The sequence below is a fragment of the Morone saxatilis genome, unplaced genomic scaffold (genome assembly GCF_004916995.1).
Source record: "Morone saxatilis isolate NCDOM2014 unplaced genomic scaffold, NCSU_SB_2.0 Contig4, whole genome shotgun sequence".
Taxonomy (NCBI): Eukaryota; Metazoa; Chordata; class Actinopteri; family Moronidae; genus Morone; species Morone saxatilis.
The window spans coordinates 10,568,935-10,576,061 of record NW_023339984.1 but is presented as its reverse complement, the minus strand read 5'-3'; the positions used below and the strand labels follow the sequence as shown (position 1 = coordinate 10,576,061).

General features: G+C 42.3%; 1 protein-coding gene across 1 annotated transcript in view; it reads left to right on the top strand.

Moving 5' to 3' along the window:
* The window catches only part of LOC118338452 (NACHT and WD repeat domain-containing protein 2), a 58,337-nt gene that overhangs the window by 27,072 nt on the left and 24,138 nt on the right, over positions 1-7,127 (top strand). The window lies entirely within an intron of this gene.

The window sequence follows — 7,127 nt, the reverse complement described above, 5'->3', positions numbered from 1 at the left end:
ACACACACACACACACACGCTCCCGTCTCTCACACACATCTGCTGGCTCACACTGACACAAATATGCCAAGCTGATGAAACCCAATTCTCCCCGGTCCCTACTCACTTGACTCAGTTTCCATCCAGGACGCTCCCTTAAGAGGATGGAGAGGAATCGCGGGAGACGGAGAGACGGATAGAGGGAGGAAGAGGGCGCGGAAATCCAGCCCAGGGGCCGAGGGCTGCGTCCTCATTCAGTCAGTGCACAGCAGCAGCGAGAGAGACCGCTTCTGTCCCTGTGTTTCCTGCCCTCTCTCTCCCTCTCTCTTTCATCACTCTTTTTTTTTTAATAGATGACACAAAACAGACACACAATGCAGCGTGGAAACAGAGGAGTGAGGCCAAAGATACACATGAGCATCAGGGTCAGACAAGGTTTCAGCGGGTCTGTAACCACGCTGGATTACTCCTCGGTGTGTGTGTGAGGTTTGGCTTGCCCTGATACGGCTTCAGTGAGTGGAAAGATCTAGTCTCCAACCATATGCTGTTATTGGTAAGGCATTAATCAAAGGATTTCCTGCCTGTGATTGAGTCTTTGGCCACTCAGATATATAGATATAATGATTGATTTGTTGGGCTCTCTAGCAATGTGGTGGCCTAGTCGAATAGTACCCCTTTACTCAGTCTCTCAGAACATTAGTCTGTAATTGGACCCAGCCTGACTCAGGACCTGGGACACTTTAGCTGAGGAAAATTAGATTTAATTGAATTTAGGTAGGGGCCTGTTGTGTTGACGCACCTGAATGGGTAGTGAGACGTGCCGCGTTATGATCCTCTCAGGGGAGACGTGTGTTTCTGATGCGAGACCAGGAGTGTGAACCGTGCTGTGCAGGGTGAAATGACATGTATGCTCGTTAATTGGTGTCACATCGTGCCGCTGCCAGTATTGGTGTCCTCTTTCTTTTTATGGGTTTGTTTAGGTTGACCACATTTTGGATCGGGTCTAATTATCCTCAGGTTTACTTGCATTGGGTTGGGTTTCTTTCTCTGAATATTAATTAATGCACGAGGTTTGAGTAGACTATGGATTTTTGTGTTTACAGCCCCAACCGCTAGAAAGCAGCGTAAACTGAAGGCTGTGATGTAAAATGCAGATCCCACTATTAAAAAATAAAGTTGTTTTTATTTAGAGTTTATTAATATAGTGGTGTTTTTTTTATACTGTGAAAGTTTTTCTTCACTCGCGTTACATAAAAGCTTAAAAACCCCTGTAGTATCATTATATAATTGCCAATACACAGCCCTTTTCTTAAGATCATAAATAAATCATTTATTGCTTTGTAATTTTTTAATACCAGAACTTGTAAAAGTGGAATTTACTGCCTGTTACTCGGCCCTTTTTCAGATGTATCACTTGTGACGTACGGCCAAACTAGTTTCCCCTCTGGGGATAAATAAAGCTATCTCCATCTCTTATCCAGCAACCAGGACACAAACTATGAAGTTTGGTTTATGAAGCGTGTTTTTTTGTTGGAGCACTTGATAACGACACTGCCCCTTAAGTTTGTTTTGGTGGTGCACCAAGCTGAAAATACATCTAAGTATTAAAACTGGGAAAACAGTTTGTCTTGATACTTTGTTTCAGTTGCTTTTGCTAAAAATAAAATCCCATACATACACAAAGGAGATGCCACTGACTGCAGTTATGGCGGCTTCCTTCTGGACTAGACTATACAGTCACTCCTCAGTCCGGTTTGTATTGTGGCACACATGCCGGACTGTCAGTTTCTCATCCGGTTCTGCTTTGAAATCCCGGATCCAATTATCTTAACCAATCGTGCGTTTCTTAGACTCATAAATCATCTTGTTACAATACAATCACTTCCTCCCACACGCAGGAGATAAACTGAATCTCGAGGTTACTGGAAGCAGCTCTGGTAATAATGTGGTCGGACCTCTCTATGGTTGCCAAACTCACTGGCCGTCACACAAACACAAACGCACACACACAGAGTCAGAGAGTGCAATTATAATAAAAGTTTCCTGGCTACGGCTGTGAGATTCTGTTCATCGGCTGTCACTCAGACGTCTTTTACAACTCTAAACACAAGCAGCAAGATGGGAGACGAGATGATGGGTGAGACGACATTTCACGATGATTAAAAAAAATAGCTTACTCGTGTAGTCTATTATGCTTGCATTTTTAAAAGAAGCGGGAATATGGCTGTCAATTTTCCTTTATCATAAAAAGGGCGCAGTGCTCTTGGAAAAGCTAATCATTTTATAGCTGTTCTTCTTAAGGCTTTTACGTTTTTTCTTTTCCCTGTGAGCATGCTTTCAGTCTTAAATTCTTAAAAACAATCCGAAGGAAAACTAGCGCAAAATGTGTTGAAGAGGCGATACTTCATCTCTCTCTCCACTTTATGAAAGGAAATCTCAAATCTAACTATAGATTTTTATTGTGTTCTCAGAGTGAAAAACTTCACAGGGAGAAACTGTTCAAAGCATGAAGTATTCATCACACTTCCATCTGTTTACCTGGCTGCCATATTTCTCTTTTTGTGTCCCGCAGTCTGTTTCTTTCACTCCCTGGCAGCAGGACACTGTTTCCATTCACTGTCCTGCTCTGACACTGCTGCTTTTCTCTATTCAGTCTCATATTAACATGCCAACAGCCTCCACAGGAACAACACTGACAATCAGCAAAAATAATCAAAAATCTAATATGTTTCAGTTAGTATAACTCATAGGAGAACTATTTATACAGTAAGGGATGTCTTATTACTGTCACCATGATGGTTATATTTCCAATGCAGTCAATTTATCTGATGTCGACAGGATATCTCTGAAAATATGAGACATTTGATAAACAAATAGACCTGGAAAAGAACCCAAAAAAGTGTTGTTTTTTTACCATAACTAAAACATAGAGACAGAGAAACTCTCAGAAAAAACTAAGAAAAGTTTGCATCCTTTTCGAGTTGCTTTTACTAACACCTACACTTTCTCACCCACACTTCCTCTAGCCCTTGAGCAGGCTTAGCTCACATTCGCCTTCTCCTGCCCGTTGGCCACACTGACTAAGACTGGCTGAAAAAGTGTTGATGTTACCCAATGATATACTGCAGGCAGTGTTTCTCTGATTAAAGAAATGAATGGACTCATTCAGAGCAACTGTATTCCCTATGTGTCTGCTGTGTGCTTTATACCATTACAGTTAACTTGTGAGCTGTCAGGTTTGTGCCAGGTTAGAATGCGAAAAAACGAAACAAAACCTGTTTGCCTCAGGATATTCAGTTTCTAAAAGTCTTTCGCTGATTTTAAAATGCATTTATTGCATTTTGACATAACAGTTTTTGGTGACTGTAGAAATGTCCATGTTGATTTAGCTATAGGGCAGCTGAGAGATGAGAACATGTACTAAAGGAGAAGCTGTGCTTGACTCTACTTCATATATATACGCTGATTCCAATGAATTTTAAGAGACTATTTTATCAAGTCTGGCAGGTATTCTGGCTACACAATCAAAGCGTAACGATTGAGTGTCCCACAGGCATTAGTTGCAGAAAAAAGGGGAACAATTGAACTTCATTCTGTACGTTATTTTAGTGCTTGAGTGTGCTGAGAAGTTTTAGGTGTTTGCAATTAACAACCAAAAAGAAAGCTGAATTATTCTTTTGAACTGAAAAATCTAAGCCTCGTTTACTACTCGGTAAAACACAGACGTGCATTGATCAACAGTCTTGTGATTAGTTTCTCCTTGTGGTTCCAACCCTCCGCTCTCATTTAGCTCTCAAGCCTCTCCATCTGGCGTGGACACCATTAAACAAACAAACCTCAAGTCACATTAAGAACGCTGGTCCCAAAGCTCTGAAGCCTCTAAAAAACACATCAAATTTGCTTTCGCTTGAGGGCCTGCTGAAGAGTTACTACTGTATTTCCATTAAATATGTATCTCCCAGAGCAGTTTTACTAATGGCCTGCGCCCTCCTCTGCTAGTGCCTCATTATAGTCACCACAAGCCATGTGATCTCATTACCTCATGTGTTTGACTGGCTCTTAACCTTAACTTGCTATGGTTGAGCTGCAACGTCTAAAACGCTGCGCCGTAATTACCCCAGTGCGTCAGAGTTTGACAGATTTTCTCCTAGGGATGCATGTGAAATTTCCTCTCAGCGCTCATCATTGACAACCTGAATCTACTCTTTTAGTCCCGCGAAGGGGAAATTTGACTTCTTATCGTAGCTTGGCTAGACTATTGAGGTGAGTAAAGTGAAACATAACATTAAGAGATCTAACATTAAAGCCTAAATCCCCTGCTTAACTGCAAAAAATTCATATTTGGCCAAGGATTTGCTGCTAAAACCTGCACTTTCCTCGAGCACTAAGAAAGCTGCATTCATCAAACATTCTTAGAGATTTACTACACGTTCTTGATAAAATTGCCTGCAGTAGAGAGCTTAAGATATATTTATGTTGGCACCGTATCTATTTTTACTGTTGTTTTTTTTGCCCCAGAGTCTTTCTGTTGATGGGGTTTTTCCGCCTTTTTTCCCCGCCTGATTTCATGCCCTTTCTTCCTGGGCATCTTGGGCATAATCCCAAAGTCTAATAGTCTAACATTCAATAAATGAAAAAAAGGCTCCTCCTGCACTTGACCCGCCATGGGCAAATGCCTTTCCAAGGGCATCAGAAAGCTGCTTAGCAGAAGCTGCTCCGGCTGTTACGTAAGCAACGACACCCCCATGACCATAGTTTAGAGGAAAGAGAGAGAGAAAGAGTCGGGGAGAGGGAAAGTAATCAGAGAAAGGAGCAGCAAAGTCAAAGAAGTTGGCATGGAAGAAAAAGACACAAGAAAACCGGCCAAAGCCAGTCTCACAGGAGTCTTCTGTTCTATCTAACTGTGCCTCCTTCATTGAAAAAAACCCTCCTTAACTAACCCTCCGTTAAAGAACGTCCCCTCTTAACTTCATTTATGTGTCCTTGCTTCTTTTGGATAAACATTCCTCAACTGTTGGTTGATGGGGCAAATTTAATCAGTATATCCTTCCCACACACGCACGCACATGAATAGATATGACTAATGTCTTCATTTAGCTTTTAATTACCATGCACCCTCCCAATCACCTGCTGAAACCCAGTAGAAACCTGGATGTAATCTTGGGGGGGGGGGTGCGCTCATCTCACTTCATTCCCCCTCCCTCCGGTCCTTGTCAACACCAGAGCCGATTGCAGTCTCCCACATGGGTGCGTTGGAAGTTGGAAGTAGATTAGTGACAGAGATACACAGTGACTGATGTGCTAAGCTATGCGTTTTCCACAACAGGCCAGAGTGAGGGATTTTTATCGTGTGTGTGGGAGAGTTTTTTAGAAAACGTAGTAAGTAAAAGTGGTTTAGAATAATGGAAAGAGGCTCATAACTGTACCTAATCAGGCCAGTTGTATCTTTTTTTAATCTCACAACCCCTCTGTTGGTAGTACTGCTGAGTCACCTATTAACAGAAAGTGTCAAACATTCTCTGGTTATAGCTTCTCAATTGTGAGGATGAGCTACTTTTTTAAATTGGCCCAAAGTTTATCAGCAACTATGTTGATAATCGGTCAGTAATTTAAGTCACATTCCAAGGGGCCACCTTTTCAGTTGTGATTGCAAACCGAATATTTTTAGGTTTTGGACTGTTGGTTGGACAAAATATGTAGTTTGAAAGCCACCATACCAACATGACATTTTATAAAATATGGCTTAATCTAGGAAAAAAAACACCTTTCACTTGAAGGGTTTCATGTAAGTGCTCTAATGAATATAATCAGTTGCAGCACTCCTATTGATACACTGTACATCCTATAAATATGCTTATATATATCACCATTTGTCATAATACATAGGTTAGTATCATGGATCATGTTATCTGTTATTGGCATTGGAAAGTGATTCATATGTAACATTTTGTCTAAAGATGTCTCTTTAGGCTCTGGGAACTTGAAATGGCTGTTTAACTTTTCATGGGAAACTTTTCAGGACATGTAATAAATGGATCTGAATCACACAGATGAATGCAATGGTAAACACAATAGGAGATGTATTTTTCTGTTTTATGAACTATATTTTATGGAACTAATAATCACTTCATACTAGAGGTACAGTATGCAACCTGTGAATGGGGCTCACACACTACACGTAGCTTTGTTTTTTAAGGCATTACGAGCCAGAAGGTCGGTCGCCATTGGAATAATTGACAATGAAAATATTTGTCAGATGCAGCCCTAGGCTGTGGAAGAAATATGCATCTAGCTGTCTCCTTCCACAGTAACACAGCTGCTCACAGGTGCACAACAACAATCAGGCAGATGAGCTGAGGTGTAGCTCCTGCCCTCCTGCTGCTCCCACCAGTAATGTGAGAGCCGAATACCTCCCAGACTGTCAAAGTAAAGTCCCACACACTCAATTTCAGTGCCGAGCGGTTCTGCGGGGCTGCCAGTCACTGCTGTTGTCTGCCACACTGCGGATGTGTCAGTCATTGTGCCAGGCTAAACTCATTTGAGCTAGCTAGTCTGGTGAGCAACAGAGCATGAAGGAAGACAGCAGCAGCCCTCTCTGCTGAATCACTGTGGCTTCACCTCGTTCCCTTGCTCTACCTTCTCCTTTTGTACTGCTAAAAACACTGCCATCAGGAAGGCCGGCAAGCAGAATCGATAGCCATGAGAGAAAAAGAAAAGAGTTATGCCATCATGCACATTATGCATCTTGGGGACAGAAACCTGAGCTTCCGAGCAGCAAAGGCCATCAGGAATAATTTATCTTATAATAAGCCAAATGTCGGGATAAAAAATACGAGACACCCAGGAAGCTGCCGGTAGGTGGGCTTGTTGTCCCCATTCGACAAGCCCAAGCCAGCTGCAGCGGGATGTCGGCCACGCACACATTTACAGGTGTTTCCTCAGCCTCCTCGCCTCCGGTGGGAGATTCCCCCTGTGGCGTGTTTGCAGTTCGAATTGTCTGAACTGCCAAAACTTGTGATAAATGTGTTGAGGGAGACCCCCTCTGTGGCATGTGTGTGTGTGTGTACAGTCACTCCTCCCTGCTGGTCTCTAATGCTCAGAGTGCTGTAGTGCTTTTCAGCTACACAGAGCAGTGTGTGTGTGTGTGT